This window comes from Pempheris klunzingeri, chromosome 10, assembly GCF_042242105.1.
Source record: "Pempheris klunzingeri isolate RE-2024b chromosome 10, fPemKlu1.hap1, whole genome shotgun sequence".
In the NCBI taxonomy this organism is placed as follows: domain Eukaryota; kingdom Metazoa; phylum Chordata; class Actinopteri; order Acropomatiformes; family Pempheridae; genus Pempheris; species Pempheris klunzingeri.
In genome coordinates this window covers 6,225,008-6,245,138 of record NC_092021.1, presented here as the reverse complement: position 1 = coordinate 6,245,138, position 20,131 = coordinate 6,225,008, and the positions used below count along the sequence as shown (strand labels likewise).

The 20,131-nt window shown below is 47.0% G+C and overlaps 39 non-coding genes across 39 annotated transcripts; all 39 read right to left on the bottom strand.

Moving 5' to 3' along the window:
• Positions 1-22: 22 nt before the first annotated feature.
• Positions 23-96, bottom strand: trnat-ugu (transfer RNA threonine (anticodon UGU)). Its single transcript has one exon. It is a non-coding gene; the product is annotated as a tRNA-Thr (tRNA).
• Positions 97-363: 267 nt separating this feature from the next.
• On the bottom strand, positions 364-437 carry trnat-agu (transfer RNA threonine (anticodon AGU)). Its single transcript has one exon. It is a non-coding gene; the product is annotated as a tRNA-Thr (tRNA).
• A 286-nt stretch (positions 438-723) lies between these two features.
• On the bottom strand, positions 724-797 carry trnan-guu (transfer RNA asparagine (anticodon GUU)). Its single transcript has one exon. It is a non-coding gene; the product is annotated as a tRNA-Asn (tRNA).
• An 832-nt stretch (positions 798-1,629) lies between these two features.
• trnat-ugu (transfer RNA threonine (anticodon UGU)) lies at positions 1,630-1,703 on the bottom strand. The gene has a single exon. It is a non-coding gene; the product is annotated as a tRNA-Thr (tRNA).
• A 267-nt stretch (positions 1,704-1,970) lies between these two features.
• Positions 1,971-2,044, bottom strand: trnat-agu (transfer RNA threonine (anticodon AGU)). Its single transcript has one exon. It is a non-coding gene; the product is annotated as a tRNA-Thr (tRNA).
• A 286-nt stretch (positions 2,045-2,330) lies between these two features.
• On the bottom strand, positions 2,331-2,404 carry trnan-guu (transfer RNA asparagine (anticodon GUU)). Its single transcript has one exon. It is a non-coding gene; the product is annotated as a tRNA-Asn (tRNA).
• An 832-nt stretch (positions 2,405-3,236) lies between these two features.
• trnat-ugu (transfer RNA threonine (anticodon UGU)) lies at positions 3,237-3,310 on the bottom strand. Its single transcript has one exon. It is a non-coding gene; the product is annotated as a tRNA-Thr (tRNA).
• Positions 3,311-3,577: 267 nt separating this feature from the next.
• Positions 3,578-3,651, bottom strand: trnat-agu (transfer RNA threonine (anticodon AGU)). Its single transcript has one exon. It is a non-coding gene; the product is annotated as a tRNA-Thr (tRNA).
• Positions 3,652-3,937: 286 nt separating this feature from the next.
• Positions 3,938-4,011, bottom strand: trnan-guu (transfer RNA asparagine (anticodon GUU)). The gene has a single exon. It is a non-coding gene; the product is annotated as a tRNA-Asn (tRNA).
• Positions 4,012-4,851: 840 nt separating this feature from the next.
• On the bottom strand, positions 4,852-4,925 carry trnat-ugu (transfer RNA threonine (anticodon UGU)). The gene has a single exon. It is a non-coding gene; the product is annotated as a tRNA-Thr (tRNA).
• Positions 4,926-5,192: 267 nt separating this feature from the next.
• trnat-agu (transfer RNA threonine (anticodon AGU)) lies at positions 5,193-5,266 on the bottom strand. Its single transcript has one exon. It is a non-coding gene; the product is annotated as a tRNA-Thr (tRNA).
• A 286-nt stretch (positions 5,267-5,552) lies between these two features.
• On the bottom strand, positions 5,553-5,626 carry trnan-guu (transfer RNA asparagine (anticodon GUU)). Its single transcript has one exon. It is a non-coding gene; the product is annotated as a tRNA-Asn (tRNA).
• An 832-nt stretch (positions 5,627-6,458) lies between these two features.
• Positions 6,459-6,532, bottom strand: trnat-ugu (transfer RNA threonine (anticodon UGU)). The gene has a single exon. It is a non-coding gene; the product is annotated as a tRNA-Thr (tRNA).
• A 267-nt stretch (positions 6,533-6,799) lies between these two features.
• On the bottom strand, positions 6,800-6,873 carry trnat-agu (transfer RNA threonine (anticodon AGU)). The gene has a single exon. It is a non-coding gene; the product is annotated as a tRNA-Thr (tRNA).
• A 286-nt stretch (positions 6,874-7,159) lies between these two features.
• Positions 7,160-7,233, bottom strand: trnan-guu (transfer RNA asparagine (anticodon GUU)). The gene has a single exon. It is a non-coding gene; the product is annotated as a tRNA-Asn (tRNA).
• Positions 7,234-8,065: 832 nt separating this feature from the next.
• trnat-ugu (transfer RNA threonine (anticodon UGU)) lies at positions 8,066-8,139 on the bottom strand. The gene has a single exon. It is a non-coding gene; the product is annotated as a tRNA-Thr (tRNA).
• A 267-nt stretch (positions 8,140-8,406) lies between these two features.
• On the bottom strand, positions 8,407-8,480 carry trnat-agu (transfer RNA threonine (anticodon AGU)). The gene has a single exon. It is a non-coding gene; the product is annotated as a tRNA-Thr (tRNA).
• A 286-nt stretch (positions 8,481-8,766) lies between these two features.
• trnan-guu (transfer RNA asparagine (anticodon GUU)) lies at positions 8,767-8,840 on the bottom strand. Its single transcript has one exon. It is a non-coding gene; the product is annotated as a tRNA-Asn (tRNA).
• An 832-nt stretch (positions 8,841-9,672) lies between these two features.
• trnat-ugu (transfer RNA threonine (anticodon UGU)) lies at positions 9,673-9,746 on the bottom strand. The gene has a single exon. It is a non-coding gene; the product is annotated as a tRNA-Thr (tRNA).
• Positions 9,747-10,013: 267 nt separating this feature from the next.
• On the bottom strand, positions 10,014-10,087 carry trnat-agu (transfer RNA threonine (anticodon AGU)). The gene has a single exon. It is a non-coding gene; the product is annotated as a tRNA-Thr (tRNA).
• Positions 10,088-10,373: 286 nt separating this feature from the next.
• trnan-guu (transfer RNA asparagine (anticodon GUU)) lies at positions 10,374-10,447 on the bottom strand. The gene has a single exon. It is a non-coding gene; the product is annotated as a tRNA-Asn (tRNA).
• Positions 10,448-11,279: 832 nt separating this feature from the next.
• trnat-ugu (transfer RNA threonine (anticodon UGU)) lies at positions 11,280-11,353 on the bottom strand. Its single transcript has one exon. It is a non-coding gene; the product is annotated as a tRNA-Thr (tRNA).
• A 267-nt stretch (positions 11,354-11,620) lies between these two features.
• On the bottom strand, positions 11,621-11,694 carry trnat-agu (transfer RNA threonine (anticodon AGU)). The gene has a single exon. It is a non-coding gene; the product is annotated as a tRNA-Thr (tRNA).
• Positions 11,695-11,980: 286 nt separating this feature from the next.
• On the bottom strand, positions 11,981-12,054 carry trnan-guu (transfer RNA asparagine (anticodon GUU)). Its single transcript has one exon. It is a non-coding gene; the product is annotated as a tRNA-Asn (tRNA).
• An 832-nt stretch (positions 12,055-12,886) lies between these two features.
• Positions 12,887-12,960, bottom strand: trnat-ugu (transfer RNA threonine (anticodon UGU)). The gene has a single exon. It is a non-coding gene; the product is annotated as a tRNA-Thr (tRNA).
• Positions 12,961-13,227: 267 nt separating this feature from the next.
• On the bottom strand, positions 13,228-13,301 carry trnat-agu (transfer RNA threonine (anticodon AGU)). Its single transcript has one exon. It is a non-coding gene; the product is annotated as a tRNA-Thr (tRNA).
• Positions 13,302-13,587: 286 nt separating this feature from the next.
• Positions 13,588-13,661, bottom strand: trnan-guu (transfer RNA asparagine (anticodon GUU)). The gene has a single exon. It is a non-coding gene; the product is annotated as a tRNA-Asn (tRNA).
• An 840-nt stretch (positions 13,662-14,501) lies between these two features.
• On the bottom strand, positions 14,502-14,575 carry trnat-ugu (transfer RNA threonine (anticodon UGU)). The gene has a single exon. It is a non-coding gene; the product is annotated as a tRNA-Thr (tRNA).
• A 267-nt stretch (positions 14,576-14,842) lies between these two features.
• Positions 14,843-14,916, bottom strand: trnat-agu (transfer RNA threonine (anticodon AGU)). The gene has a single exon. It is a non-coding gene; the product is annotated as a tRNA-Thr (tRNA).
• Positions 14,917-15,202: 286 nt separating this feature from the next.
• trnan-guu (transfer RNA asparagine (anticodon GUU)) lies at positions 15,203-15,276 on the bottom strand. The gene has a single exon. It is a non-coding gene; the product is annotated as a tRNA-Asn (tRNA).
• An 832-nt stretch (positions 15,277-16,108) lies between these two features.
• trnat-ugu (transfer RNA threonine (anticodon UGU)) lies at positions 16,109-16,182 on the bottom strand. The gene has a single exon. It is a non-coding gene; the product is annotated as a tRNA-Thr (tRNA).
• A 267-nt stretch (positions 16,183-16,449) lies between these two features.
• trnat-agu (transfer RNA threonine (anticodon AGU)) lies at positions 16,450-16,523 on the bottom strand. The gene has a single exon. It is a non-coding gene; the product is annotated as a tRNA-Thr (tRNA).
• A 286-nt stretch (positions 16,524-16,809) lies between these two features.
• trnan-guu (transfer RNA asparagine (anticodon GUU)) lies at positions 16,810-16,883 on the bottom strand. Its single transcript has one exon. It is a non-coding gene; the product is annotated as a tRNA-Asn (tRNA).
• An 832-nt stretch (positions 16,884-17,715) lies between these two features.
• Positions 17,716-17,789, bottom strand: trnat-ugu (transfer RNA threonine (anticodon UGU)). The gene has a single exon. It is a non-coding gene; the product is annotated as a tRNA-Thr (tRNA).
• Positions 17,790-18,056: 267 nt separating this feature from the next.
• trnat-agu (transfer RNA threonine (anticodon AGU)) lies at positions 18,057-18,130 on the bottom strand. Its single transcript has one exon. It is a non-coding gene; the product is annotated as a tRNA-Thr (tRNA).
• Positions 18,131-18,416: 286 nt separating this feature from the next.
• trnan-guu (transfer RNA asparagine (anticodon GUU)) lies at positions 18,417-18,490 on the bottom strand. Its single transcript has one exon. It is a non-coding gene; the product is annotated as a tRNA-Asn (tRNA).
• An 832-nt stretch (positions 18,491-19,322) lies between these two features.
• Positions 19,323-19,396, bottom strand: trnat-ugu (transfer RNA threonine (anticodon UGU)). The gene has a single exon. It is a non-coding gene; the product is annotated as a tRNA-Thr (tRNA).
• A 267-nt stretch (positions 19,397-19,663) lies between these two features.
• trnat-agu (transfer RNA threonine (anticodon AGU)) lies at positions 19,664-19,737 on the bottom strand. Its single transcript has one exon. It is a non-coding gene; the product is annotated as a tRNA-Thr (tRNA).
• Positions 19,738-20,023: 286 nt separating this feature from the next.
• trnan-guu (transfer RNA asparagine (anticodon GUU)) lies at positions 20,024-20,097 on the bottom strand. The gene has a single exon. It is a non-coding gene; the product is annotated as a tRNA-Asn (tRNA).
• Positions 20,098-20,131: the final 34 nt, after the last annotated feature.

Here is a 20,131-nt window from a genome sequence, read left to right as displayed (position 1 = left end):
GTGCTGGAAAGGAAGATAAAGCAGGCACCGCTGGGATTTGAACCCAGGATCTCCTGTTTACAAGACAGGGACTTTGACCAACTAAGCCACGGTGCCTCCACCTGCTCCTTTTACTTTTCATAAAGTTATATGGGAAGTGCTGAATGAAATTCAATCAGCTCGTTTCTGTCTTTCATGTCCGTTTTGAGTAAAAACAGAGAGCTCTATACTCTGGTGAAAGCTATTGGCATCAAGTCTTACCAAAGTCATTCTGCAGACGGCTGCATTCTTGTCCTTTTGACCTTTGCTTAGTGCTGCATTGACTTCAAATGAGGTTTTCATGGTTTCAGGCCCAAGGAAACGGAAAAAGAAAGAGGTATCAGCAGGCACCGCTGGGATTTGAACCCAGGATCTCCTGTTTACTAGACAGGCACTTTGACCAACTAAGCCACGGCGCCACAGCTTTTACACTTTTCCCAAAGTTACATAGGAAGAGTTGAATGAAATTGCATGACCTTGGTTCTGCCTTTCATTACCGTTTTCAGTTAAAAAGCAAAAAAAGACATTGACAGCAAAGTGCCTTGAAAGACTCCTTGTTCAATTCAAGGCTGGCAAGCAGAAGCACAAAAGCCAACACCTCTGAAGCCACAAGGAAGAGCTCGGGCCTTCTAGCCAGGTCCAGGCAGCACGTCAAGTTCCAAGGGCACGACCAGAACTCTTGCTGCACAGCCGCAAACAAGTTTTCGTCCCTGGGTGGGCTCGAACCACCATCCTCTCGGTTAACAGCCGAGCGCGCTGGCCGATTGCGCCACAGAGACTTGCCTAGTCCCCAAAGTGGGCATTCAACAAAGGCTGTGGCCTCTTCTTCCAAGCTCTGCTCCATGATACCTCAAAACCTAGTCCTGTTGTTGCAATTAAGGCTGTAAAGAGTGGGACCGATCCTTCACTCCAGTCCTACAATCCTACAATCCCTTGTCGGATAGAGGCCAGAATTTTGTCCCATGGGTCTTGGTCACTGCATTGACTGCAACGCCAATCCTTGGTTGTGGATGCAAAAAAGCTCATTTCAGGTCAGTGTCTCTCCCGTGTTATATGCAGTTTCAAACACACTGTGAGTGTCAATGAACCTATCCATCACAATTCTGCTGTCAGGCGGCTTTTCGTTGTGTTTCAGCAGTGGATTTCAACTCCAACGTGGGCCTGGCAGCACTGCTTGCTTGTATTGCATGGTTTAGAGGAGCGTCTGATAGCAGTTTCCGAAGACACTGGCAGGACAGACGCCATTGTCCATAGACTTTAGAAACCACTGAGATGATGTGTTCATAGGATGTTGGAGGTAACTACCGAAAACCTGGTCCATTTTTCCTCTCCCAGGATTAAATAAGTAATGGCTACCATGGACGCATAAAGGCATGGCTGGGATTCAAACCAAATCTCTCCCGTTTACAAGGCAGGCACTTTCACCAATTAAACCACAGCACCCACTGTTGGCAAAGGCATTCAAGTACTCTGGTGACAAACATTGGTATCAAGTCATTCTGCTGCCGGCTACATTCTTGTCCGGTTGCCTTTTGCTGCATCGGTTTCAAATGAGGTTCTTGCCATTTCAAACATTGGGAAGGTTATTAGTGCTGGAAAGGAAGATAAAGCAGGCACCGCTGGGATTTGAACCCAGGATCTCCTGTTTACAAGACAGGGACTTTGACCAACTAAGCCACGGTGCCTCCACCTGCTCCTTTTACTTTTCATAAAGTTATATGGGAAGTGCTGAATGAAATTCAATCAGCTCGTTTCTGTCTTTCATGTCCGTTTTGAGTAAAAACAGAGAGCTCTATACTCTGGTGAAAGCTATTGGCATCAAGTCTTACCAAAGTCATTCTGCAGACGGCTGCATTCTTGTCCTTTTGACCTTTGCTTAGTGCTGCATTGACTTCAAATGAGGTTTTCATGGTTTCAGGCCCAAGGAAACGGAAAAAGAAAGAGGTATCAGCAGGCACCGCTGGGATTTGAACCCAGGATCTCCTGTTTACTAGACAGGCACTTTGACCAACTAAGCCACGGCGCCACAGCTTTTACACTTTTCCCAAAGTTACATAGGAAGAGTTGAATGAAATTGCATGACCTTGGTTCTGCCTTTCATTACCGTTTTCAGTTAAAAAGCAAAAAAAGACATTGACAGCAAAGTGCCTTGAAAGACTCCTTGTTCAATTCAAGGCTGGCAAGCAGAAGCACAAAAGCCAACACCTCTGAAGCCACAAGGAAGAGCTCGGGCCTTCTAGCCAGGTCCAGGCAGCACGTCAAGTTCCAAGGGCACGACCAGAACTCTTGCTGCACAGCCGCAAACAAGTTTTCGTCCCTGGGTGGGCTCGAACCACCATCCTCTCGGTTAACAGCCGAGCGCGCTGGCCGATTGCGCCACAGAGACTTGCCTAGTCCCCAAAGTGGGCATTCAACAAAGGCTGTGGCCTCTTCTTCCAAGCTCTGCTCCATGATACCTCAAAACCTAGTCCTGTTGTTGCAATTAAGGCTGTAAAGAGTGGGACCGATCCTTCACTCCAGTCCTACAATCCTACAATCCCTTGTCGGATAGAGGCCAGAATTTTGTCCCATGGGTCTTGGTCACTGCATTGACTGCAACGCCAATCCTTGGTTGTGGATGCAAAAAAGCTCATTTCAGGTCAGTGTCTCTCCCGTGTTATATGCAGTTTCAAACACACTGTGAGTGTCAATGAACCTATCCATCACAATTCTGCTGTCAGGCGGCTTTTCGTTGTGTTTCAGCAGTGGATTTCAACTCCAACGTGGGCCTGGCAGCACTGCTTGCTTGTATTGCATGGTTTAGAGGAGCGTCTGATAGCAGTTTCCGAAGACACTGGCAGGACAGACGCCATTGTCCATAGACTTTAGAAACCACTGAGATGATGTGTTCATAGGATGTTGGAGGTAACTACCGAAAACCTGGTCCATTTTTCCTCTCCCAGGATTAAATAAGTAATGGCTACCATGGACGCATAAAGGCATGGCTGGGATTCAAACCAAATCTCTCCCGTTTACAAGGCAGGCACTTTCACCAATTAAACCACAGCACCCACTGTTGGCAAAGGCATTCAAGTACTCTGGTGACAAACATTGGTATCAAGTCATTCTGCTGCCGGCTACATTCTTGTCCGGTTGCCTTTTGCTGCATCGGTTTCAAATGAGGTTCTTGCCATTTCAAACATTGGGAAGGTTATTAGTGCTGGAAAGGAAGATAAAGCAGGCACCGCTGGGATTTGAACCCAGGATCTCCTGTTTACAAGACAGGGACTTTGACCAACTAAGCCACGGTGCCTCCACCTGCTCCTTTTACTTTTCATAAAGTTATATGGGAAGTGCTGAATGAAATTCAATCAGCTCGTTTCTGTCTTTCATGTCCGTTTTGAGTAAAAACAGAGAGCTCTATACTCTGGTGAAAGCTATTGGCATCAAGTCTTACCAAAGTCATTCTGCAGACGGCTGCATTCTTGTCCTTTTGACCTTTGCTTAGTGCTGCATTGACTTCAAATGAGGTTTTCATGGTTTCAGGCCCAAGGAAACGGAAAAAGAAAGAGGTATCAGCAGGCACCGCTGGGATTTGAACCCAGGATCTCCTGTTTACTAGACAGGCACTTTGACCAACTAAGCCACGGCGCCACAGCTTTTACACTTTTCCCAAAGTTACATAGGAAGAGTTGAATGAAATTGCATGACCTTGGTTCTGCCTTTCATTACCGTTTTCAGTTAAAAAGCAAAAAAAGACATTGACAGCAAAGTGCCTTGAAAGACTCCTTGTTCAATTCAAGGCTGGCAAGCAGAAGCACAAAAGCCAACACCTCTGAAGCCACAAGGAAGAGCTCGGGCCTTCTAGCCAGGTCCAGGCAGCACGTCAAGTTCCAAGGGCACGACCAGAACTCTTGCTGCACAGCCGCAAACAAGTTTTCGTCCCTGGGTGGGCTCGAACCACCATCCTCTCGGTTAACAGCCGAGCGCGCTGGCCGATTGCGCCACAGAGACTTGCCTAGTCCCCAAAGTGGGCATTCAACAAAGGCTGTGGCCTCTTCTTCCAAGCTCTGCTCCATGATACCTCAAAACCTAGTCCTGTTGTTGCAATTAAGGCTGTAAAGAGTGGGACCGATCCTTCACTCCAGTCCTACAATCCTACAATCCTACAATCCCTTGTCGGATAGAGGCCAGAATTTTGTCCCATGGGTCTTGGTCACTGCATTGACTGCAACGCCAATCCTTGGTTGTGGATGCAAAAAAGCTCATTTCAGGTCAGTGTCTCTCCCGTGTTATATGCAGTTTCAAACACACTGTGAGTGTCAATGAACCTATCCATCACAATTCTGCTGTCAGGCGGCTTTTCGTTGTGTTTCAGCAGTGGATTTCAACTCCAACGTGGGCCTGGCAGCACTGCTTGCTTGTATTGCATGGTTTAGAGGAGCGTCTGATAGCAGTTTCTGAAGACACTGGCAGGACAGACGCCATTGTCCATAGACTTTAGAAACCACTGAGATGATGTGTTCATAGGATGTTGGAGGTAACTACCGAAAACCTGGTCCATTTTTCCTCTCCCAGGATTAAATAAGTAATGGCTACCATGGACGCATAAAGGCATGGCTGGGATTCAAACCAAATCTCTCCCGTTTACAAGGCAGGCACTTTCACCAATTAAACCACAGCACCCACTGTTGGCAAAGGCATTCAAGTACTCTGGTGAAAAACATTGGTATCAAGTCATTCTGCTGCCGGCTACATTCTTGTCCGGTTGCCTTTTGCTGCATCGGTTTCAAATGAGGTTCTTGCCATTTCAAACATTGGGAAGGTTATTAGTGCTGGAAAGGAAGATAAAGCAGGCACCGCTGGGATTTGAACCCAGGATCTCCTGTTTACAAGACAGGGACTTTGACCAACTAAGCCACGGTGCCTCCACCTGCTCCTTTTACTTTTCATAAAGTTATATGGGAAGTGCTGAATGAAATTCAATCAGCTCGTTTCTGTCTTTCATGTCCGTTTTGAGTAAAAACAGAGAGCTCTATACTCTGGTGAAAGCTATTGGCATCAAGTCTTACCAAAGTCATTCTGCAGACGGCTGCATTCTTGTCCTTTTGACCTTTGCTTAGTGCTGCATTGACTTCAAATGAGGTTTTCATGGTTTCAGGCCCAAGGAAACGGAAAAAGAAAGAGGTATCAGCAGGCACCGCTGGGATTTGAACCCAGGATCTCCTGTTTACTAGACAGGCACTTTGACCAACTAAGCCACGGCGCCACAGCTTTTACACTTTTCCCAAAGTTACATAGGAAGAGTTGAATGAAATTGCATGACCTTGGTTCTGCCTTTCATTACCGTTTTCAGTTAAAAAGCAAAAAAAGACATTGACAGCAAAGTGCCTTGAAAGACTCCTTGTTCAATTCAAGGCTGGCAAGCAGAAGCACAAAAGCCAACACCTCTGAAGCCACAAGGAAGAGCTCGGGCCTTCTAGCCAGGTCCAGGCAGCACGTCAAGTTCCAAGGGCACGACCAGAACTCTTGCTGCACAGCCGCAAACAAGTTTTCGTCCCTGGGTGGGCTCGAACCACCATCCTCTCGGTTAACAGCCGAGCGCGCTGGCCGATTGCGCCACAGAGACTTGCCTAGTCCCCAAAGTGGGCATTCAACAAAGGCTGTGGCCTCTTCTTCCAAGCTCTGCTCCATGATACCTCAAAACCTAGTCCTGTTGTTGCAATTAAGGCTGTAAAGAGTGGGACCGATCCTTCACTCCAGTCCTACAATCCTACAATCCCTTGTCGGATAGAGGCCAGAATTTTGTCCCATGGGTCTTGGTCACTGCATTGACTGCAACGCCAATCCTTGGTTGTGGATGCAAAAAAGCTCATTTCAGGTCAGTGTCTCTCCCGTGTTATATGCAGTTTCAAACACACTGTGAGTGTCAATGAACCTATCCATCACAATTCTGCTGTCAGGCGGCTTTTCGTTGTGTTTCAGCAGTGGATTTCAACTCCAACGTGGGCCTGGCAGCACTGCTTGCTTGTATTGCATGGTTTAGAGGAGCGTCTGATAGCAGTTTCTGAAGACACTGGCAGGACAGACGCCATTGTCCATAGACTTTAGAAACCACTGAGATGATGTGTTCATAGGATGTTGGAGGTAACTACCGAAAACCTGGTCCATTTTTCCTCTCCCAGGATTAAATAAGTAATGGCTACCATGGACGCATAAAGGCATGGCTGGGATTCAAACCAAATCTCTCCCGTTTACAAGGCAGGCACTTTCACCAATTAAACCACAGCACCCACTGTTGGCAAAGGCATTCAAGTACTCTGGTGACAAACATTGGTATCAAGTCATTCTGCTGCCGGCTACATTCTTGTCCGGTTGCCTTTTGCTGCATCGGTTTCAAATGAGGTTCTTGCCATTTCAAACATTGGGAAGGTTATTAGTGCTGGAAAGGAAGATAAAGCAGGCACCGCTGGGATTTGAACCCAGGATCTCCTGTTTACAAGACAGGGACTTTGACCAACTAAGCCACGGTGCCTCCACCTGCTCCTTTTACTTTTCATAAAGTTATATGGGAAGTGCTGAATGAAATTCAATCAGCTCGTTTCTGTCTTTCATGTCCGTTTTGAGTAAAAACAGAGAGCTCTATACTCTGGTGAAAGCTATTGGCATCAAGTCTTACCAAAGTCATTCTGCAGACGGCTGCATTCTTGTCCTTTTGACCTTTGCTTAGTGCTGCATTGACTTCAAATGAGGTTTTCATGGTTTCAGGCCCAAGGAAACGGAAAAAGAAAGAGGTATCAGCAGGCACCGCTGGGATTTGAACCCAGGATCTCCTGTTTACTAGACAGGCACTTTGACCAACTAAGCCACGGCGCCACAGCTTTTACACTTTTCCCAAAGTTACATAGGAAGAGTTGAATGAAATTGCATGACCTTGGTTCTGCCTTTCATTACCGTTTTCAGTTAAAAAGCAAAAAAAGACATTGACAGCAAAGTGCCTTGAAAGACTCCTTGTTCAATTCAAGGCTGGCAAGCAGAAGCACAAAAGCCAACACCTCTGAAGCCACAAGGAAGAGCTCGGGCCTTCTAGCCAGGTCCAGGCAGCACGTCAAGTTCCAAGGGCACGACCAGAACTCTTGCTGCACAGCCGCAAACAAGTTTTCGTCCCTGGGTGGGCTCGAACCACCATCCTCTCGGTTAACAGCCGAGCGCGCTGGCCGATTGCGCCACAGAGACTTGCCTAGTCCCCAAAGTGGGCATTCAACAAAGGCTGTGGCCTCTTCTTCCAAGCTCTGCTCCATGATACCTCAAAACCTAGTCCTGTTGTTGCAATTAAGGCTGTAAAGAGTGGGACCGATCCTTCACTCCAGTCCTACAATCCTACAATCCCTTGTCGGATAGAGGCCAGAATTTTGTCCCATGGGTCTTGGTCACTGCATTGACTGCAACGCCAATCCTTGGTTGTGGATGCAAAAAAGCTCATTTCAGGTCAGTGTCTCTCCCGTGTTATATGCAGTTTCAAACACACTGTGAGTGTCAATGAACCTATCCATCACAATTCTGCTGTCAGGCGGCTTTTCGTTGTGTTTCAGCAGTGGATTTCAACTCCAACGTGGGCCTGGCAGCACTGCTTGCTTGTATTGCATGGTTTAGAGGAGCGTCTGATAGCAGTTTCCGAAGACACTGGCAGGACAGACGCCATTGTCCATAGACTTTAGAAACCACTGAGATGATGTGTTCATAGGATGTTGGAGGTAACTACCGAAAACCTGGTCCATTTTTCCTCTCCCAGGATTAAATAAGTAATGGCTACCATGGACGCATAAAGGCATGGCTGGGATTCAAACCAAATCTCTCCCGTTTACAAGGCAGGCACTTTCACCAATTAAACCACAGCACCCACTGTTGGCAAAGGCATTCAAGTACTCTGGTGACAAACATTGGTATCAAGTCATTCTGCTGCCGGCTACATTCTTGTCCGGTTGCCTTTTGCTGCATCGGTTTCAAATGAGGTTCTTGCCATTTCAAACATTGGGAAGGTTATTAGTGCTGGAAAGGAAGATAAAGCAGGCACCGCTGGGATTTGAACCCAGGATCTCCTGTTTACAAGACAGGGACTTTGACCAACTAAGCCACGGTGCCTCCACCTGCTCCTTTTACTTTTCATAAAGTTATATGGGAAGTGCTGAATGAAATTCAATCAGCTCGTTTCTGTCTTTCATGTCCGTTTTGAGTAAAAACAGAGAGCTCTATACTCTGGTGAAAGCTATTGGCATCAAGTCTTACCAAAGTCATTCTGCAGACGGCTGCATTCTTGTCCTTTTGACCTTTGCTTAGTGCTGCATTGACTTCAAATGAGGTTTTCATGGTTTCAGGCCCAAGGAAACGGAAAAAGAAAGAGGTATCAGCAGGCACCGCTGGGATTTGAACCCAGGATCTCCTGTTTACTAGACAGGCACTTTGACCAACTAAGCCACGGCGCCACAGCTTTTACACTTTTCCCAAAGTTACATAGGAAGAGTTGAATGAAATTGCATGACCTTGGTTCTGCCTTTCATTACCGTTTTCAGTTAAAAAGCAAAAAAAGACATTGACAGCAAAGTGCCTTGAAAGACTCCTTGTTCAATTCAAGGCTGGCAAGCAGAAGCACAAAAGCCAACACCTCTGAAGCCACAAGGAAGAGCTCGGGCCTTCTAGCCAGGTCCAGGCAGCACGTCAAGTTCCAAGGGCACGACCAGAACTCTTGCTGCACAGCCGCAAACAAGTTTTCGTCCCTGGGTGGGCTCGAACCACCATCCTCTCGGTTAACAGCCGAGCGCGCTGGCCGATTGCGCCACAGAGACTTGCCTAGTCCCCAAAGTGGGCATTCAACAAAGGCTGTGGCCTCTTCTTCCAAGCTCTGCTCCATGATACCTCAAAACCTAGTCCTGTTGTTGCAATTAAGGCTGTAAAGAGTGGGACCGATCCTTCACTCCAGTCCTACAATCCTACAATCCCTTGTCGGATAGAGGCCAGAATTTTGTCCCATGGGTCTTGGTCACTGCATTGACTGCAACGCCAATCCTTGGTTGTGGATGCAAAAAAGCTCATTTCAGGTCAGTGTCTCTCCCGTGTTATATGCAGTTTCAAACACACTGTGAGTGTCAATGAACCTATCCATCACAATTCTGCTGTCAGGCGGCTTTTCGTTGTGTTTCAGCAGTGGATTTCAACTCCAACGTGGGCCTGGCAGCACTGCTTGCTTGTATTGCATGGTTTAGAGGAGCGTCTGATAGCAGTTTCCGAAGACACTGGCAGGACAGACGCCATTGTCCATAGACTTTAGAAACCACTGAGATGATGTGTTCATAGGATGTTGGAGGTAACTACCGAAAACCTGGTCCATTTTTCCTCTCCCAGGATTAAATAAGTAATGGCTACCATGGACGCATAAAGGCATGGCTGGGATTCAAACCAAATCTCTCCCGTTTACAAGGCAGGCACTTTCACCAATTAAACCACAGCACCCACTGTTGGCAAAGGCATTCAAGTACTCTGGTGACAAACATTGGTATCAAGTCATTCTGCTGCCGGCTACATTCTTGTCCGGTTGCCTTTTGCTGCATCGGTTTCAAATGAGGTTCTTGCCATTTCAAACATTGGGAAGGTTATTAGTGCTGGAAAGGAAGATAAAGCAGGCACCGCTGGGATTTGAACCCAGGATCTCCTGTTTACAAGACAGGGACTTTGACCAACTAAGCCACGGTGCCTCCACCTGCTCCTTTTACTTTTCATAAAGTTATATGGGAAGTGCTGAATGAAATTCAATCAGCTCGTTTCTGTCTTTCATGTCCGTTTTGAGTAAAAACAGAGAGCTCTATACTCTGGTGAAAGCTATTGGCATCAAGTCTTACCAAAGTCATTCTGCAGACGGCTGCATTCTTGTCCTTTTGACCTTTGCTTAGTGCTGCATTGACTTCAAATGAGGTTTTCATGGTTTCAGGCCCAAGGAAACGGAAAAAGAAAGAGGTATCAGCAGGCACCGCTGGGATTTGAACCCAGGATCTCCTGTTTACTAGACAGGCACTTTGACCAACTAAGCCACGGCGCCACAGCTTTTACACTTTTCCCAAAGTTACATAGGAAGAGTTGAATGAAATTGCATGACCTTGGTTCTGCCTTTCATTACCGTTTTCAGTTAAAAAGCAAAAAAAGACATTGACAGCAAAGTGCCTTGAAAGACTCCTTGTTCAATTCAAGGCTGGCAAGCAGAAGCACAAAAGCCAACACCTCTGAAGCCACAAGGAAGAGCTCGGGCCTTCTAGCCAGGTCCAGGCTGCACGTCAAGTTCCAAGGGCACGACCAGAACTCTTGCTGCACAGCCGCAAACAAGTTTTCGTCCCTGGGTGGGCTCGAACCACCATCCTCTCGGTTAACAGCCGAGCGCGCTGGCCGATTGCGCCACAGAGACTTGCCTAGTCCCCAAAGTGGGCATTCAACAAAGGCTGTGGCCTCTTCTTCCAAGCTCTGCTCCATGATACCTCAAAACCTAGTCCTGTTGTTGCAATTAAGGCTGTAAAGAGTGGGACCGATCCTTCACTCCAGTCCTACAATCCTACAATCCCTTGTCGGATAGAGGCCAGAATTTTGTCCCATGGGTCTTGGTCACTGCATTGACTGCAACGCCAATCCTTGGTTGTGGATGCAAAAAAGCTCATTTCAGGTCAGTGTCTCTCCCGTGTTATATGCAGTTTCAAACACACTGTGAGTGTCAATGAACCTATCCATCACAATTCTGCTGTCAGGCGGCTTTTCGTTGTGTTTCAGCAGTGGATTTCAACTCCAACGTGGGCCTGGCAGCACTGCTTGCTTGTATTGCATGGTTTAGAGGAGCGTCTGATAGCAGTTTCCGAAGACACTGGCAGGACAGACGCCATTGTCCATAGACTTTAGAAACCACTGAGATGATGTGTTCATAGGATGTTGGAGGTAACTACCGAAAACCTGGTCCATTTTTCCTCTCCCAGGATTAAATAAGTAATGGCTACCATGGACGCATAAAGGCATGGCTGGGATTCAAACCAAATCTCTCCCGTTTACAAGGCAGGCACTTTCACCAATTAAACCACAGCACCCACTGTTGGCAAAGGCATTCAAGTACTCTGGTGACAAACATTGGTATCAAGTCATTCTGCTGCCGGCTACATTCTTGTCCGGTTGCCTTTTGCTGCATCGGTTTCAAATGAGGTTCTTGCCATTTCAAACATTGGGAAGGTTATTAGTGCTGGAAAGGAAGATAAAGCAGGCACCGCTGGGATTTGAACCCAGGATCTCCTGTTTACAAGACAGGGACTTTGACCAACTAAGCCACGGTGCCTCCACCTGCTCCTTTTACTTTTCATAAAGTTATATGGGAAGTGCTGAATGAAATTCAATCAGCTCGTTTCTGTCTTTCATGTCCGTTTTGAGTAAAAACAGAGAGCTCTATACTCTGGTGAAAGCTATTGGCATCAAGTCTTACCAAAGTCATTCTGCAGACGGCTGCATTCTTGTCCTTTTGACCTTTGCTTAGTGCTGCATTGACTTCAAATGAGGTTTTCATGGTTTCAGGCCCAAGGAAACGGAAAAAGAAAGAGGTATCAGCAGGCACCGCTGGGATTTGAACCCAGGATCTCCTGTTTACTAGACAGGCACTTTGACCAACTAAGCCACGGCGCCACAGCTTTTACACTTTTCCCAAAGTTACATAGGAAGAGTTGAATGAAATTGCATGACCTTGGTTCTGCCTTTCATTACCGTTTTCAGTTAAAAAGCAAAAAAAGACATTGACAGCAAAGTGCCTTGAAAGACTCCTTGTTCAATTCAAGGCTGGCAAGCAGAAGCACAAAAGCCAACACCTCTGAAGCCACAAGGAAGAGCTCGGGCCTTCTAGCCAGGTCCAGGCAGCACGTCAAGTTCCAAGGGCACGACCAGAACTCTTGCTGCACAGCCGCAAACAAGTTTTCGTCCCTGGGTGGGCTCGAACCACCATCCTCTCGGTTAACAGCCGAGCGCGCTGGCCGATTGCGCCACAGAGACTTGCCTAGTCCCCAAAGTGGGCATTCAACAAAGGCTGTGGCCTCTTCTTCCAAGCTCTGCTCCATGATACCTCAAAACCTAGTCCTGTTGTTGCAATTAAGGCTGTAAAGAGTGGGACCGATCCTTCACTCCAGTCCTACAATCCTACAATCCCTTGTCGGATAGAGGCCAGAATTTTGTCCCATGGGTCTTGGTCACTGCATTGACTGCAACGCCAATCCTTGGTTGTGGATGCAAAAAAGCTCATTTCAGGTCAGTGTCTCTCCCGTGTTATATGCAGTTTCAAACACACTGTGAGTGTCAATGAACCTATCCATCACAATTCTGCTGTCAGGCGGCTTTTCGTTGTGTTTCAGCAGTGGATTTCAACTCCAACGTGGGCCTGGCAGCACTGCTTGCTTGTATTGCATGGTTTAGAGGAGCGTCTGATAGCAGTTTCCGAAGACACTGGCAGGACAGACGCCATTGTCCATAGACTTTAGAAACCACTGAGATGATGTGTTCATAGGATGTTGGAGGTAACTACCGAAAACCTGGTCCATTTTTCCTCTCCCAGGATTAAATAAGTAATGGCTACCATGGACGCATAAAGGCATGGCTGGGATTCAAACCAAATCTCTCCCGTTTACAAGGCAGGCACTTTCACCAATTAAACCACAGCACCCACTGTTGGCAAAGGCATTCAAGTACTCTGGTGACAAACATTGGTATCAAGTCATTCTGCTGCCGGCTACATTCTTGTCCGGTTGCCTTTTGCTGCATCGGTTTCAAATGAGGTTCTTGCCATTTCAAACATTGGGAAGGTTATTAGTGCTGGAAAGGAAGATAAAGCAGGCACCGCTGGGATTTGAACCCAGGATCTCCTGTTTACAAGACAGGGACTTTGACCAACTAAGCCACGGTGCCTCCACCTGCTCCTTTTACTTTTCATAAAGTTATATGGGAAGTGCTGAATGAAATTCAATCAGCTCGTTTCTGTCTTTCATGTCCGTTTTGAGTAAAAACAGAGAGCTCTATACTCTGGTGAAAGCTATTGGCATCAAGTCTTACCAAAGTCATTCTGCAGACGGCTGCATTCTTGTCCTTTTGACCTTTGCTTAGTGCTGCATTGACTTCAAATGAGGTTTTCATGGTTTCAGGCCCAAGGAAACGGAAAAAGAAAGAGGTATCAGCAGGCACCGCTGGGATTTGAACCCAGGATCTCCTGTTTACTAGACAGGCACTTTGACCAACTAAGCCACGGCGCCACAGCTTTTACACTTTTCCCAAAGTTACATAGGAAGAGTTGAATGAAATTGCATGACCTTGGTTCTGCCTTTCATTACCGTTTTCAGTTAAAAAGCAAAAAAAGACATTGACAGCAAAGTGCCTTGAAAGACTCCTTGTTCAATTCAAGGCTGGCAAGCAGAAGCACAAAAGCCAACACCTCTGAAGCCACAAGGAAGAGCTCGGGCCTTCTAGCCAGGTCCAGGCAGCACGTCAAGTTCCAAGGGCACGACCAGAACTCTTGCTGCACAGCCGCAAACAAGTTTTCGTCCCTGGGTGGGCTCGAACCACCATCCTCTCGGTTAACAGCCGAGCGCGCTGGCCGATTGCGCCACAGAGACTTGCCTAGTCCCCAAAGTGGGCATTCAACAAAGGCTGTGGCCTCTTCTTCCAAGCTCTGCTCCATGATACCTCAAAACCTAGTCCTGTTGTTGCAATTAAGGCTGTAAAGAGTGGGACCGATCCTTCACTCCAGTCCTACAATCCTACAATCCTACAATCCCTTGTCGGATAGAGGCCAGAATTTTGTCCCATGGGTCTTGGTCACTGCATTGACTGCAACGCCAATCCTTGGTTGTGGATGCAAAAAAGCTCATTTCAGGTCAGTGTCTCTCCCGTGTTATATGCAGTTTCAAACACACTGTGAGTGTCAATGAACCTATCCATCACAATTCTGCTGTCAGGCGGCTTTTCGTTGTGTTTCAGCAGTGGATTTCAACTCCAACGTGGGCCTGGCAGCACTGCTTGCTTGTATTGCATGGTTTAGAGGAGCGTCTGATAGCAGTTTCTGAAGACACTGGCAGGACAGACGCCATTGTCCATAGACTTTAGAAACCACTGAGATGATGTGTTCATAGGATGTTGGAGGTAACTACCGAAAACCTGGTCCATTTTTCCTCTCCCAGGATTAAATAAGTAATGGCTACCATGGACGCATAAAGGCATGGCTGGGATTCAAACCAAATCTCTCCCGTTTACAAGGCAGGCACTTTCACCAATTAAACCACAGCACCCACTGTTGGCAAAGGCATTCAAGTACTCTGGTGAAAAACATTGGTATCAAGTCATTCTGCTGCCGGCTACATTCTTGTCCGGTTGCCTTTTGCTGCATCGGTTTCAAATGAGGTTCTTGCCATTTCAAACATTGGGAAGGTTATTAGTGCTGGAAAGGAAGATAAAGCAGGCACCGCTGGGATTTGAACCCAGGATCTCCTGTTTACAAGACAGGGACTTTGACCAACTAAGCCACGGTGCCTCCACCTGCTCCTTTTACTTTTCATAAAGTTATATGGGAAGTGCTGAATGAAATTCAATCAGCTCGTTTCTGTCTTTCATGTCCGTTTTGAGTAAAAACAGAGAGCTCTATACTCTGGTGAAAGCTATTGGCATCAAGTCTTACCAAAGTCATTCTGCAGACGGCTGCATTCTTGTCCTTTTGACCTTTGCTTAGTGCTGCATTGACTTCAAATGAGGTTTTCATGGTTTCAGGCCCAAGGAAACGGAAAAAGAAAGAGGTATCAGCAGGCACCGCTGGGATTTGAACCCAGGATCTCCTGTTTACTAGACAGGCACTTTGACCAACTAAGCCACGGCGCCACAGCTTTTACACTTTTCCCAAAGTTACATAGGAAGAGTTGAATGAAATTGCATGACCTTGGTTCTGCCTTTCATTACCGTTTTCAGTTAAAAAGCAAAAAAAGACATTGACAGCAAAGTGCCTTGAAAGACTCCTTGTTCAATTCAAGGCTGGCAAGCAGAAGCACAAAAGCCAACACCTCTGAAGCCACAAGGAAGAGCTCGGGCCTTCTAGCCAGGTCCAGGCAGCACGTCAAGTTCCAAGGGCACGACCAGAACTCTTGCTGCACAGCCGCAAACAAGTTTTCGTCCCTGGGTGGGCTCGAACCACCATCCTCTCGGTTAACAGCCGAGCGCGCTGGCCGATTGCGCCACAGAGACTTGCCTAGTCCCCAAAGTGGGCATTCAACAAAGGCTGTGGCCTCTTCTTCCAAGCTCTGCTCCATGATACCTCAAAACCTAGTCCTGTTGTTGCAATTAAGGCTGTAAAGAGTGGGACCGATCCTTCACTCCAGTCCTACAATCCTACAATCCCTTGTCGGATAGAGGCCAGAATTTTGTCCCATGGGTCTTGGTCACTGCATTGACTGCAACGCCAATCCTTGGTTGTGGATGCAAAAAAGCTCATTTCAGGTCAGTGTCTCTCCCGTGTTATATGCAGTTTCAAACACACTGTGAGTGTCAATGAACCTATCCATCACAATTCTGCTGTCAGGCGGCTTTTCGTTGTGTTTCAGCAGTGGATTTCAACTCCAACGTGGGCCTGGCAGCACTGCTTGCTTGTATTGCATGGTTTAGAGGAGCGTCTGATAGCAGTTTCTGAAGACACTGGCAGGACAGACGCCATTGTCCATAGACTTTAGAAACCACTGAGATGATGTGTTCATAGGATGTTGGAGGTAACTACCGAAAACCTGGTCCATTTTTCCTCTCCCAGGATTAAATAAGTAATGGCTACCATGGACGCATAAAGGCATGGCTGGGATTCAAACCAAATCTCTCCCGTTTACAAGGCAGGCACTTTCACCAATTAAACCACAGCACCCACTGTTGGCAAAGGCATTCAAGTACTCTGGTGACAAACATTGGTATCAAGTCATTCTGCTGCCGGCTACATTCTTGTCCGGTTGCCTTTTGCTGCATCGGTTTCAAATGAGGTTCTTGCCATTTCAAACATTGGGAAGGTTATTAGTGCTGGAAAGGAAGATAAAGCAGGCACCGCTGGGATTTGAACCCAGGATCTCCTGTTTACAAGACAGGGACTTTGACCAACTAAGCCACGGTGCCTCCACCTGCTCCTTTTACTTTTCATAAAGTTATATGGGAAGTGCTGAATGAAATTCAATCAGCTCGTTTCTGTCTTTCATGTCCGTTTTGAGTAAAAACAGAGAGCTCTATACTCTGGTGAAAGCTATTGGCATCAAGTCTTACCAAAGTCATTCTGCAGACGGCTGCATTCTTGTCCTTTTGACCTTTGCTTAGTGCTGCATTGACTTCAAATGAGGTTTTCATGGTTTCAGGCCCAAGGAAACGGAAAAAGAAAGAGGTATCAGCAGGCACCGCTGGGATTTGAACCCAGGATCTCCTGTTTACTAGACAGGCACTTTGACCAACTAAGCCACGGCGCCACAGCTTTTACACTTTTCCCAAAGTTACATAGGAAGAGTTGAATGAAATTGCATGACCTTGGTTCTGCCTTTCATTACCGTTTTCAGTTAAAAAGCAAAAAAAGACATTGACAGCAAAGTGCCTTGAAAGACTCCTTGTTCAATTCAAGGCTGGCAAGCAGAAGCACAAAAGCCAACACCTCTGAAGCCACAAGGAAGAGCTCGGGCCTTCTAGCCAGGTCCAGGCAGCACGTCAAGTTCCAAGGGCACGACCAGAACTCTTGCTGCACAGCCGCAAACAAGTTTTCGTCCCTGGGTGGGCTCGAACCACCATCCTCTCGGTTAACAGCCGAGCGCGCTGGCCGATTGCGCCACAGAGACTTGCCTAGTCCCCAAAGTGGGCATTCAACAAAGGCTGTGGCCTCTTCTTCCAAGCTCTGCTCCATGATACCTCAAAACCTAGTCCTGTTGTTGCAATTAAGGCTGTAAAGAGTGGGACCGATCCTTCACTCCAGTCCTACAATCCTACAATCCCTTGTCGGATAGAGGCCAGAATTTTGTCCCATGGGTCTTGGTCACTGCATTGACTGCAACGCCAATCCTTGGTTGTGGATGCAAAAAAGCTCATTTCAGGTCAGTGTCTCTCCCGTGTTATATGCAGTTTCAAACACACTGTGAGTGTCAATGAACCTATCCATCACAATTCTGCTGTCAGGCGGCTTTTCGTTGTGTTTCAGCAGTGGATTTCAACTCCAACGTGGGCCTGGCAGCACTGCTTGCTTGTATTGCATGGTTTAGAGGAGCGTCTGATAGCAGTTTCCGAAGACACTGGCAGGACAGACGCCATTGTCCATAGACTTTAGAAACCACTGAGATGATGTGTTCATAGGATGTTGGAGGTAACTACCGAAAACCTGGTCCATTTTTCCTCTCCCAGGATTAAATAAGTAATGGCTACCATGGACGCATAAAGGCATGGCTGGGATTCAAACCAAATCTCTCCCGTTTACAAGGCAGGCACTTTCACCAATTAAACCACAGCACCCACTGTTGGCAAAGGCATTCAAGTACTCTGGTGACAAACATTGGTATCAAGTCATTCTGCTGCCGGCTACATTCTTGTCCGGTTGCCTTTTGCTGCATCGGTTTCAAATGAGGTTCTTGCCATTTCAAACATTGGGAAGGTTATTAGTGCTGGAAAGGAAGATAAAGCAGGCACCGCTGGGATTTGAACCCAGGATCTCCTGTTTACAAGACAGGGACTTTGACCAACTAAGCCACGGTGCCTCCACCTGCTCCTTTTACTTTTCATAAAGTTATATGGGAAGTGCTGAATGAAATTCAATCAGCTCGTTTCTGTCTTTCATGTCCGTTTTGGGTAAAAACAGAGAGCTCTATACTCTGGTGAAAGCTATTGGCATCAAGTCTTACCAAAGTCATTCTGCAGACGGCTGCATTCTTGTCCTTTTGACCTTTGCTTAGTGCTGCATTGACTTCAAATGAGGTTTTCATGGTTTCAGGCCCAAGGAAACGGAAAAAGAAAGAGGTATCAGCAGGCACCGCTGGGATTTGAACCCAGGATCTCCTGTTTACTAGACAGGCACTTTGACCAACTAAGCCACGGTGCCACAGCTTTTACACTTTTCCCAAAGTTACATAGGAAGAGTTGAATGAAATTGCATGAACTTGGTTCTGCCTTTCATTACCGTTTTCAGTTAAAAAGCAAAAAAAGACATTGACAGCAAAGTGCCTTGAAAGACTCCTTGTTCAATTCAAGGCTGGCAAGCAGAAGCACAAAAGCCAACACCTCTGAAGCCACAAGGAAGAGCTCGGGCCTTCTAGCCAGGTCCAGGCAGCACGTCAAGTTCCAAGGGCACGACCAGAACTCTTGCTGCACAGCCGCAAACAAGTTTTCGTCCCTGGGTGGGCTCGAACCACCATCCTCTCGGTTAACAGCCGAGCGCGCTGGCCGATTGCGCCACAGAGACTTGCCTAGTCCCCAAAGTGGGCATTCAACAAAGGCTGTGGCCTCTTCTTCCAAGCTCTGCTCCATGATACCTCAAAACCTAGTCCTGTTGTTGCAATTAAGGCTGTAAAGAGTGGGACCGATCCTTCACTCCAGTCCTACAATCCTACAATCCCTTGTCGGATAGAGGCCAGAATTTTGTCCCATGGGTCTTGGTCACTGCATTGACTGCAACGCCAATCCTTGGTTGTGGATGCAAAAAAGCTCATTTCAGGTCAGTGTCTCTCCCGTGTTATATGCAGTTTCAAACACACTGTGAGTGTCAATGAACCTATCCATCACAATTCTGCTGTCAGGCGGCTTTTCGTTGTGTTTCAGCAGTGGATTTCAACTCCAACGTGGGCCTGGCAGCACTGCTTGCTTGTATTGCATGGTTTAGAGGAGCGTCTGATAGCAGTTTCTGAAGACACTGGCAGGACAGACGCCATTGTCCATAGACTTTAGAAACCACTGAGATGATGTGTTCATAGGATGTTGGAGGTAACTACCGAAAACCTGGTCCATTTTTCCTCTCCCAGGATTAAATAAGTAATGGCTACCATGGACGCATAAAGGCATGGCTGGGATTCAAACCAAATCTCTCCCGTTTACAAGGCAGGCACTTTCACCAATTAAACCACAGCACCCACTGTTGGCAAAGGCATTCAAGTACTCTGGTGACAAACATTGGTATCAAGTCATTCTGCTGCCGGCTACATTCTTGTCCGGTTGCCTTTTGCTGCATCGGTTTCAAATGAGGTTCTTGCCATTTCAAACATTGGGAAGGTTATTAGTGCTGGAAAGGAAGATAAAGCAGGCACCGCTGGGATTTGAACCCAGGATCTCCTGTTTACAAGACAGGGACTTTGACCAACTAAGCCACGGTGCCTCCACCTGCTCCTTTTACTTTTCATAAAGTTATATGGGAAGTGCTGAATGAAATTCAATCAGCTCGTTTCTGTCTTTCATGTCCGTTTTGAGTAAAAACAGAGAGCTCTATACTCTGGTGAAAGCTATTGGCATCAAGTCTTACCAAAGTCATTCTGCAGACGGCTGCATTCTTGTCCTTTTGACCTTTGCTTAGTGCTGCATTGACTTCAAATGAGGTTTTCATGGTTTCAGGCCCAAGGAAACGGAAAAAGAAAGAGGTATCAGCAGGCACCGCTGGGATTTGAACCCAGGATCTCCTGTTTACTAGACAGGCACTTTGACCAACTAAGCCACGGCGCCACAGCTTTTACACTTTTCCCAAAGTTACATAGGAAGAGTTGAATGAAATTGCATGACCTTGGTTCTGCCTTTCATTACCGTTTTCAGTTAAAAAGCAAAAAAAGACATTGACAGCAAAGTGCCTTGAAAGACTCCTTGTTCAATTCAAGGCTGGCAAGCAGAAGCACAAAAGCCAACACCTCTGAAGCCACAAGGAAGAGCTCGGGCCTTCTAGCCAGGTCCAGGCAGCACGTCAAGTTCCAAGGGCACGACCAGAACTCTTGCTGCACAGCCGCAAACAAGTTTTCGTCCCTGGGTGGGCTCGAACCACCATCCTCTCGGTTAACAGCCGAGCGCGCTGGCCGATTGCGCCACAGAGACTTGCCTAGTCCCCAAAGTGGGCATTCAACAAAGG